General features: G+C 41.9%; 1 protein-coding gene across 5 annotated transcripts in view; it reads left to right on the top strand.

Annotated features, from left to right (window-relative positions):
• The first annotated feature begins 10,641 nt into the window (after positions 1 to 10,641).
• Positions 10,642 to 11,236, top strand: part of FNDC3B (fibronectin type III domain containing 3B) — a 353,909-nt gene continuing 353,314 nt past the window's right edge. For 3 of the 5 annotated variants that reach the window (XM_025284112.3, XM_044944775.2, XM_044944772.2), the window contains exon 1: positions 10,642 to 10,816. The gene's annotated coding sequence lies outside the window, so the exon portion shown is untranslated. The remainder of the gene's footprint in view (positions 10,817 to 11,236) is intronic. The other 2 variants (XM_025284392.3, XM_006068123.4) reach the window with 1 other exon arrangement.

Raw genomic sequence — 11,236 nt, 5'->3', positions numbered from 1 at the left:
TCCTTCACCATCTCATGGAGCTTGGTCAAACTCAAGTCCATTAAGTCAGTGATGTCATCCAATCATCTTGTCCTCTGTCATCCCCTTCTCCTCCTGCCTTCAATCTTTCCCAGCATCAGGGTCTTTTTCCAGTAAGTCAGCTCTTTGCATCAGGTGGCCAAAGTATTGGAGCTTCAGCTTCAGCATCAGTCCTTCCAATGAATATTCAGGATTGATTTCCTTTAGGATGGACTGGTTTGATCTCCTTGCCTGCCACGGGACTCTCAAGAGTCTTCTCCAACACCACAGTTCAAAAGCATTAATTCTTCGGTGCTCAGCCTTCTTTATGGTCCAACTCTCACATCCATACATGACTACTGGAAAAACCATAGCTTTGACTATATATACTTTGTTGGCAAAGTGAAGTCTCTGCTTTCTAATACACTGTCTAGTTTTGTCATAGCTTTTCCTCCAAGGAATTCTTTTAATTTCATGGCTGCATTCACCATCTACAGTGGTTTTAGAGCCCGAAGAAAATAAAGCCCAAGAAAATAAAGTCTCTCATTGTTTCCCCATCTATTTGCCATGAAGTGATGGAACTGGGTTGTTAGTATTTTGAATGTTGAGTTTTAAGCCAGCTTTTCCACTTTCCTCTTTCACCTTCATCAAGAGGCACTTTAGTTTCTCTTCACATTCTGCCATTAGAGTGATATTGTCTGCATATCTGAAGTCATTGGTATTTCTCCTGGCAGTCTTGATTCCAGCTTATGATTTATCCAGCCTGGCATTTCATTTGATGTACTCTGCATGTAAGTTAAATAAATGGGTAGCCATTTAATATTGAAGATGGAAGAAAAAAGAGCAACATTTTCAGCATGTTATAGTTAATTATTCCAAGAAAGGTAAAAATCCAACTTAAACACAAAAAAAGATCTGTGCAATGTATGGAGAAGGTGCTGTGACTGATCGAACATGTCAGAAGTGGTTTGTGAAGAGTCATGCTGAGATTTCTTGTTCAACAATGTTTCACAGTTGGGTAGATCCGTTGAAGTCGATAGGGATTACATCGATACATTAATTGAGAACAATCGATGTTATACCACATGGGAGACAGCTGAGATACTCAGAATATCCAAATCAAGTGTTGAAAATCATCTGTACCAGATTGGCATGTTAATCACTTTGATATTTGGGTTCTACATAAGTTAAGCAGGAAAAAAAACCTTCTTGATCATATTTCTGCTTGCAATTCTCTACTGAAACATAACAAAAAATGTTCTGTATTTAAAAAAAATTATGACAGGTGATGAAAAGTGGATACTTAACAATAATGTGAAATGGAAGAGATTGTGGAACAAGCAAAATGAACCACCACCAACCACACCAAAGACCAGTCTTCATCCAAAGAAGGTGATGCTGTGTATGTGATGGGATTGGAAGGGAGTCCTCTATTCCTTCCAGAAAACCAGATGATTAATTTCAAGTACTGCTCCCAATTAAACCAAATGAAGGTTTCTGGAATTAGTCAACAGAAATGCATAATTTTCCATCAGAATAACACAAGACCTCATGTTTCTTTGATGATCAGCCGATAAGTGCTATACAGCCTGACTGGGAAGTTCTGATTCATCTGCTGTATTCACCCGACATTGCAGGTTTGGATATTCGTTTATTTACATCTTTACAAAATTCTCTTAATGGAAAAAAATTCAATTCCCTGGAAAACTGTAGAAGGCACCTGGAACAGTTCTTTGCTCAAAAAAGATAAAATGTTTTGGGAAGATGGAATTATGAAGTTGTCTGAAAAACGGCAGAAAGTGGTGGAACAAAATGGTGAATATGTTGTTTCATAAAGTTCTTGGTAAAAAGTAAATTTGTGTCTTTTATTTTTACTTAAAAACCAAAGGGAAATTTTGGTTAATTCAATAAGTGAATTAGAGACAAGAAAAGCAATAGGAAAGATCAATAACACTGAGCTGGTCATTTGAAAAAAATAAAATAAATCCTTAGCTAAGCTAACAAATAAAAGATGAGAGAGAAGACTCAAATGAATAAAATCAGAAATGAAGGAGGAGACATCACCACTGATAGTGCAGAAATAACTACTATGAACATTTATATACTAACAAATTGGATAACATAGAAGAAATGAATAAATTCCTAGAAACATACACTTACTGAATCATGAAGAAATAGAAAATCTGAACAGACCAATAAAGAGTAAAGAAATTGACTCAATCATCAAAATCTCCCAAGAACAACCACCACAAAAAAACCAGGGTTATATGGTTTCCCTGATGAATTCTACCAAATATTAAAAAAAGAATTAATGCCAATCAAAACCATAATGAGCGATTACCCTCTCACATCTGTTAGAATGGCTATTATCAGAAAGCAACAGAAAACAGTGTTGGTGAGTATGTGGAGAAAAGGGAATTTTCAACACCATTAGTGGGAATGTAAATTGGCACTGCCACTATGGAACACAGTATGGCGGTTCCTCAAAACATTAAAAATAGAGCTACCATATGATCCAGAAATTCCACTTTTGGTTATATATCCTGAAAAAAAATGAAATTAGAATCTTGAAGAGATATTTGTACTCACATATTCTTTGCAGCATTGTTCACAACAATATATTAATATGGCTTCCCTGGTGGCTCAGACGGTAAAGCGTCTGTCTGCAATGCAGGAGACCCAGGTTTGATCCCTGGGTTGGGAAGATCCCCTGGAGAAGGAAATGGCAGCCCACTCCAGTATTCTTGCTTTGCAGCATTGTTCACAACAATATATTAATATGGCTTCCCTGGTGGCTCAGACGGTAAAGCGTCTGTCTGCAATGCAGGAGACCCAGGTTTGATCCCTGGGTTGGGAAGATCCCCTGGAGAAGGAAATGGCAGCCCACTCCAGTATTCTTGCCTGGAGAATCCCATGGATGGCGGAGCCTGGTAGGGTACTGTCCATGGGGTTGCAAAGAGTCGGACACGACTGAGCGAAGGGAAGATCAAAATTTCTTGATATTTGTACAAGAGATATTTGTACTCACATATTCTTTGCAGCATTGTTCACAACAATATATTAATATATATAATGGAATATTATTGTCATGAGAAGGAATGAAATTCTGCCATTTTTGACAAGGATGGAACTTGAGGTTATTATGCTAAGTGTAATAAATCAGTGAAAGATATATGCTATGTGATTTCATTATCAGATCAGATCAGATCATTATATGTGAAATCTAAAAAAAATCCCCAAATAAACAAACATAACAAAATATAAACAGTTATAGATACAGAGAACAAATAAGTGTTTGTCAGAGGAAAGAGGTGCAGGGGGAGCAAAGAAATAGGTGAGGGAGATTAAGATTTACAAACTTCTAGTCGCAAAATGAATGAATCACGGGTATGAAATGTACAATGTGGGGAATATAGTCAATAACTATGTAATATCTTTTTCAGTGACATATTATAACTAGACTTATCCTAGTGATCATTTTGAAACATATAGAAATGTTGAATTACTATGTTGTGTAATGAGAACTATAGGTCATCTATATTTTAGGTCAATTATATTTTAAAAACAAACAAGCTAACTCATAGAAAACAAGATCAGACTCGTGGTTACTAGAGGCAGGAAGGGGAATTGGATGAAGGCAGTCAAAAGGTACAAATTTGCAGTTGTGAGATAAATAAATACTAGAGATGTAATGTACAACACGATAAATATATGAAATCTATATGTATATGAAATGTTGTATATGAAAGTTGTTGAGACTAAATCCTAAGAATTCTCAACACAAGACAAATTTCATTTTTATGTCTGTAATTCTGTATATGAGATAACAGATGGTCACTAAACGTGCTGATAATCACTACATGATGTTTATAAATCAAATAATTATGCTATACACCTTAAACTTAGACAGTGTTGTGTGTTAATTATATACATTGTCCAGAAGGAGAAAGAGAATTGAGTCTATCCCAGGGTGAAGTGAAGTGTTAGCTGCTCAGTCATGTTCTGACTCTTTGTGACCCCATGGACACAGCCTATCAGGCTGTTCTGTCTATGGAGTTCTCCAGTCAAGAATACTGGAGTGGGTTGCCATTTCCTACTCCAGGAGATCTTCCCAACCCAGGGGTCAAACTGGGTCTCCTGCATTACGGGGAGATTCTTTTACCATCTGAGCCACCAGGGAAGCCCTGTCCCAGGGTGGTGCTGGCCTCATGGGGTAAGCTGGATGGGCTCTTCAGGTTTCACCCACAGCAGAAGGCTCAGTACCGTGGGACATGCCATATTAGCTGCTCTGGCTGGGTTAATAAGTTACTGAAGAAAGCTGAAAAAATGTGCTCGTAAACTCACATGAAACTTCTAGAAAGAACCAGGAAGAGTATGAGGGTAGTGAGACGTCCTGCAATAATTGTGGCAGTCAGAGTCAGAAAAAGGGTATTAATGAATACCATATGTGATTTACCCCCTGAGTTACCCTGAGTTCTGAGGCACACAGATTATATGTGAAATACCAATAAATATGCTTCTAATAATTATTAATAAAAGAAATATTACAGTAAATACACAAAAAGACAAGAAACAATTTCAAATATGATATCCAGCTCTTCACAGACAGAATGGGCCCAGCAGGCTCTGCAGTACGTTTTCTTTTTCCACCTCATTGCTTTCTGGTCAAATCTCAGGATCTTTCCTTGACTACAATGGTTTGTATCTGAGGCATGCAGCCTGAGCTAAAGATACTTCTTTGCTTCATTTCTCCGTGAAGGACAAATATATCTACATGTGTTTCTATCCAGGCCAAATTTTGAATTTGAGGAAGATAATATTTAGCACACCTGGTGTGAAGAGACCTGTGTGCCATACTGAAGTCTTGACATGTTAGGAAGAAAAAGTGATCATAGGAATAAATCAGGTGTGAGTGTGAGCAAGAGTGATAACAATGACTATGAAGGAAGTCAGACCCAACTGGCTCCCCTGTTGTGTGGAGTTCAGAGTAAGTCAGTGTGATGGACAGATTTATAGCTTTTTTTTTTTTTTCCCAGTCTGAGAAAAATTACTAGCAGTTCTTGGCCTTTTTTGTGCTTTTTTTAGTGACTTGAATGGGAACATAGAAATCATGCTTGTCATACTTATTTAATGTGGCAAAGCTGGGAAAGGTTTTTTGATGATAGACTGAATGTCCAGGAAGTACTAGATAGGCTGGAACATAATAATGAAACTTAAAAATGAAATTTAATAAACTTAAATATTCAACAACTTAACATTAATTCAAATTAATTAAAGTCAGTTGTATTCCTGATGTACGCCATAAAAAGTTGACAACTTTTTATGGAAGAAGAAAGAACAAGTTAACAGAACAAAGAGTCTGCTAAGAAAATTAACACAATATTAAACTGTAATGATACAAACATTTTGTCTAAATTAAAGCCAGAAGGGGTACCACTTTGTGACTGTGTGCTGATCATACTTGAAATACTACAGATAGAATCTGAATATGCCGGTTTCAGAGCTATTGAACAAGTAGGTAACTAGAGGTGGTGGAAGAAAAGGATGAAGAGAGATCTGGAAGCTATGTGGATGAGATGAAGAGTTCAGCAAGTTTATCCAGGAAAAGAGAACAGGTGTGACAGGTATAGTCAATTCATGGACAGGGAAGTCATGTGGAAGGTGACTGTTGTTACTTTACCTGCCTCAAGAGGGCAGAAAAAGGATCAGTGTGGGCAAATTTTAAGGAGGCAGGTTTCTGAAGACTTGGTTTAGGTCTAGAGTTGTTGATAAAGGGCTGTCCTGGCAAAGAAGCATTTTTTCCTTTTCCTGGTGGTGCCCAGTCTGAGGTTGGGGGCTAAGCTGTCATTGATATGGAGCAAAGATTCTGCTTTGGGAGCTAGCAGGCCAAAAACCTTTAGCTCGCCATCAACCCTGTGATTTTATGAGCCCTGACAGCTATTCACCTTCTACCTGAATAGTTCTGATAACTGTGGATCAGATCTTCTTGTTTGAAATTACTTCTAATACACACACACAAACACACACACACTCACACACAGGGCTACAATTTCCCCTTGTCTTGCAATGAACAATAGTAAGGAAGGTGAGACTACAGGCTGACTGGTAAAACTGTTCTGGAGAAATGTAAAGTTGCAATGTTGCTCTTAGATTTTATTATTGACTGAGCCAGCTATCCTTTAGTTTAGTTCATACTCCAGTGAATTCCTAAGTCTTTAAAACTGGATTAATTGGCTTTTCATCAATATTCGTATTGCAGCTGGCATCAGATCTGGCTCAGAATGTTAGAGCAAAAGGTAGATGCAAAGAGTTAGTACCCTCTAAGGTCAAGATTGTGTTTCAAGATAAGAGACAAGACTGAGCTTGCCTATGAGAATCTAGCAACCCTAGCTGCAGGCTGAGGTAGGATGTGAAGAATGAGAACCTGCGTGGGTCTTCTGGATATTAGGTATTACTAGCTAATGTGATCGGAGAAGGCACTGGCAACCCACTCCAGCACTCTTGCCTGGAAAATCCCATGGACGGAGGTGCCTGGTGGGCTGCAGTCCATGGGGTCGCTAAGAGTCAGACATGACTGAGTGACTTCACTTTCACTTTTCACTTTCATGCATTGGAGAAGGAAATGGCAACCCACTCCAGTGTTCTTGCCTGGGGAATCCCAGGGATGGCAGAGCCTGGTGGGCTGCTGTCCATGGGGTCGCACAGAGTCAGACACGACTGATGTGACTTAGCAGCAGCAGCAGCTAACGTGATCAGCTAGTGAATTTAGAAATCTTAGGCTGAGAAGTATTACAGGTTTAACGGCTTGAGACCTTTTCAATGCTAGTTTCAAATATATTAAAGTTGCATTTCTTTTGTTATAAAGTAAGTTATCTAAGATCAGGAAGTTTGACTTTGAACTTTTTCTTTAAATTTTAAAATACAACTCAACCCACATTACAATGGGTGATGGAAGGGTTTTTAAGTCTGTATATTTTGTTATATATAGGCTTTAACTTCTAGGCATCTCATTTGGATATTAATTTTTGTACTAGAGCAAGTCCTAAGTTGCTTTTGGAGCAAAGTTATGACTGTAGTTCTGTAACTTAAGACCTACGGTGGCAGATGACTTGGGTTGTCAACACCAGATGGTAATACTCATTGCTTTAAGTTGAGATCCTCCTTCCCATTTGCAGAACTACCTCTCTGGGCTAAGACTTCATATCTCCCACATACGTTCAGGGCATACCTCTATGATATGAACCGTATTCTACATCCTACTGCCAGAATAATCAACTTTGAAACCTCCTTCAGTCACTTCATGCCTTTATAATCCTACAGTGATTTCTCATTGTACTAAATTTAAATCCTTCAACATGTAGTTGGGAGCCCTCTCAAAAATTTCCCTGTAGTAAAGGCATCTTCATTCATTCATTCAAGGGGAGGAAGCAATATTTATATATTGAGTATCAGGTGCTAGAGGTTTTTATTCCTTACACCCTTAGCAGGAAGACAATATCACTAGTTAATAAGTAACTGACCCAGGCGTAGAGAACTTTAAAAGCTTGACTAATGTCACTGGCTTTTGTCTAATTATAATTTCCATGCTTTTTCCCCTACACCATACTTCCTCTCATTTTGCAAACACTGACTGGCTTTCTATTCTGTGCCAAAACTGATGTTAGGCGTTAGGATAAGAAGACAAATGAAACACTGAGATTATATATATGAAAATGCATTTAAAATTTTAAGGCATTTTGTGTCATTGATTCTTCTTAATCAGAACACATTCAATCTAATGGTAGAAACTAGGAGAAATAATTCTGTTATCTTAATTTCTCTTGCTTGCTTTTACCTCCTTTGCCAAGCCTGTCTTTCTACACTTAGATTCAAACTTCCACCCTCTGAAGTTTGGCCATTTATCTAGTCATTCAGATTCTTCCATATCCTTTAAAATTAATTTATTCAACAAACATTTATAAGGGGGGTATTGTATTCAAAGCTCCATGCTAGGTTAATGGTGGGGATACAAAAATGAACAAGACCAGTCAAGTGGAAGAGATATACAGTAACTTCAGAGCAATGTGAGAAGAACTGAAAAGGATTATGAGATTGTGGGGAAAACAGCTGTGAGACTACGGGAAGGGAGGGACAGAGTGATCAAAGATGAGGAAACGCTCTTCAGATAGGGGAAAGATAGACGCGTGGTCCAGACAGAGTGAAGGCAGGTGTGGAGGGACAGTGGTGCTTGGACGTCAGGAGAGCTCAGCTGGGCTGGAGGCCATGGCTCAGGGGCAAGCCAGAGAAGCTGAGGCAGGAGCTGGGCAATCTCTGCTTTTTCTTTTTTCCCTTCCAATACAGGACTATGACTTAGGATTGGAACTTTGTTCTAGAAAGATGGCTTCAAGAGACCCTTTGGGAGTATTTGGGAAAAGAAGTCAATCAGGGCCGAGGGCCCCAATGCATAGACTCATCATTACTCCTCTCATCTGCAAAAAGAACCGCAAATTTCACGAGAAAAGGAGCTATTTCTCAGTATTCTTTTATGTTCTTCAGGCTTTAATATAGTACTATGTACAATAACTTTATCTGACAAATGGTTTTTATGTATTTTTTAGATCAATGAAAGTAGTATGTTGCATCTGGTTGCTACCTAGTCCTGCTTTGTAGCCTAATCAGTTCAGTTCAGTCGCTCAGTCGTGTCCGACTCTTTTCGACCCCATGAACCGCAGCACGCCAGGCCTCCCTGTCCATCACCAACTCCCGGAGTTCACTCAAACCCATGTCCATTGAGTCGGTGATGCCATCCAACCATCTCATCCTCTGCCGTCTCCTCCTCCTGCCCTCAATCTTTCCCAGCATCAGGGTCTTTTCCAATGAGTCAGCGTATATAACAATGTAGCCTAATAACTGAGGCTGCTGCTGCAACTGCTGCTGCTAAGTCGCTTCAGTCGTGTCCGACTCTGTGCGACCCCATAGACGGCAGCCCATCAGGCTCCCCCATCCCTGGGATTCTCCAGGCAAGAACACTGGAGTGGGTTGCCATTTCCTTCTCCAATGCATGAAAGTGAAAAGTGGAAGTGAAGTCACTCAGTCATATCCGACTCCCAGCGACCCCATGGACTGCAGCCCACCAGGCTCCTCCGTCCATGGGATTTTCCAGGCAAGAGTACTGGAGTGGGGTGTCATTGCCTTCTCTGATAACTGAGGTTAAATGTAATTATTTAGAATACCTGGGAAGCTAAAAGGGCGAGTGGCCTCTTTGGGATCACTTCTACTTACTTGTCTGCCTGGATAATTTGAGGGGTGACACGGGATGCAGTCAGTTTACCATTTTGAGTCTATACAACAGGATACATTACATTTGGCTTAATTAGTATAAACACTGCTGCTACTGCTGCTGCTGCTAAGTCACTTCAGTCGTGTTCGACTCTGTGCGACCCCATAGACGGCAGCCCACTCGTCCCTGGATTCTCCAGGCAAGAACACTGGAGTGAGTTGCCATTTCCTCCTCCAATGCATGAAAGTGAAAAGTGAAAGGGAAGTCGCTCAGTCGTGTCCGACTCTTAGCAACCCCATGGACTGCAGCCTACCAGGCTCCTCCACCCATGGGATTTTCCAGGCAAGAGTACTGGAGTGGGGTGCCGTTGCCTTCTCCGAGTATAAACACAGCAGTTACCTAATGAGTCCTACTGTGCCTTATGCATTATACTCTGTTTGATACAGAAATACAGACAGGAGTAAGGAACAGTCTCTGCTCTTAGGAGCGCATATTGGGCACCGAAAAGGGGAAACAGACATTGTAACTTTGGTATTAATATAATAAAATCTCTTAATGCTATGTGAATGGTATGAACAAAGTGCTGAGGGAAATAGAGAAAGGAGGTGACAGAACAGCTCACAAGGTTGTGGGGATTTTAAAAAAGTTCAGTTCAGTCGCTCAGTCGTGTCCGACTCTTTTCGACCCCATGAACCGCAGCACGCCAGGCCTCCCTGTACATCACCAACTCCCGGAGTTCATTCAAACTCACGTCCATCGAGTCGGTGATGCCATCCAGCCATCTCATCCTCTGCCGTTCCCTTCTCCTCCTGCCCCAATCCCTCCCAGCATCAGAGTCTTTTCCAATGAGTCAACTCTTCGCATGAGGTGACCATAGTACTGGAATTTCAGCTTTAGCATCATTCCTCCAAAGAACATCCAGGACTGATCTTCTTTAGAATGGACTGGCTGGATCTCCTTGCAGTCCAAGGGACTCTCAAGAGTCCTCTCCAACACCACAGTTCAAAAACATCAATTCTTCGGCGCTCAGCTTTCTTCACAGTCCATATATGTGCAAATGAAAAAATGTCTTATTCTTAACTCTGATAATTACATAGCAAACCCCGCATTTATACCGGTGTTGGCGATCTTGGCAGAACATGAACTCCTCGCCTTTCAGGAGTTGCTAGTTCCCTTAAGCCTCAGACTTCTTTAAAGTCTGGCTGAACTAAAAGGAGATTCTGGATAGTTATGCAGGACTAGAGCGGAACGGAGGATCCCACAGTTCCTGCGAATCGGGGCTTGTGGAGGCGGTTATACTCTGCAGATTACGGCAGTGGGCGGGCCCCAAATCCCCATGTGGTCCCGACATCATTGACATGGCGGAATCCCCCATCTAACCCTCCTGGTAGTTATTTGAGCGGCGGCGGCGGCCGGAGGAGGTGGAGATCGGCGGTGGGGACGGCGGCGGCGGCGGGAGCAGCGAAGGGGCGGCAGGGATTCTCGGGGCTGTCGGCTGGGGAGGCGTGGGAGACCCGGTGTGTGGCGCGCCCGGAGCCCCGCGTTTCAGCCCCAGGGAAGGTAAGGGATGCAGGAGCGGGAGTCTGGAGGGGACCGGGATCCCAAGTCTCTGCCGCCGCTCTCGGCGCGCTGGAAAGCCCCGTCCGGACGCAGAGTCTGCCAAAGTGCGTGCCTGTCCCGGAGCGCTTCGGGAGCGCCGGGCTTCCCGAGGAAAACTTGCCGCCAGAGTGCTGGAGCGCCCTGCGCTGATCTGGGCACCCCGGGAACAGGGGGCCCGGTGCGGGGGGTGCCGGCCTGCGCTTTGGGGCCGCGTCTTACTGGTCTCCGGGCCCCTGCTCATCCACACAGCTGGCCAAGGTTTGGAGGAGGGAAAGAAACGGGTAGATTCTTTCTTGATGGGGGAAAAAAAAAATCTGGGCAGTGGTTCCCGGGCTCTCCCTCCCCCCTCGCCCTCCCTAGCCTTCCCAGCAGATTTTGTCC

The sequence above is a fragment of the Bubalus bubalis genome, chromosome 1 (genome assembly GCF_019923935.1).
Source record: "Bubalus bubalis isolate 160015118507 breed Murrah chromosome 1, NDDB_SH_1, whole genome shotgun sequence".
Taxonomy (NCBI): Eukaryota; Metazoa; Chordata; class Mammalia; order Artiodactyla; family Bovidae; genus Bubalus; species Bubalus bubalis.
The sequence above is the reverse complement of the archived record's forward strand: the minus strand, read 5'-3'. Positions and strand labels throughout refer to the sequence as shown.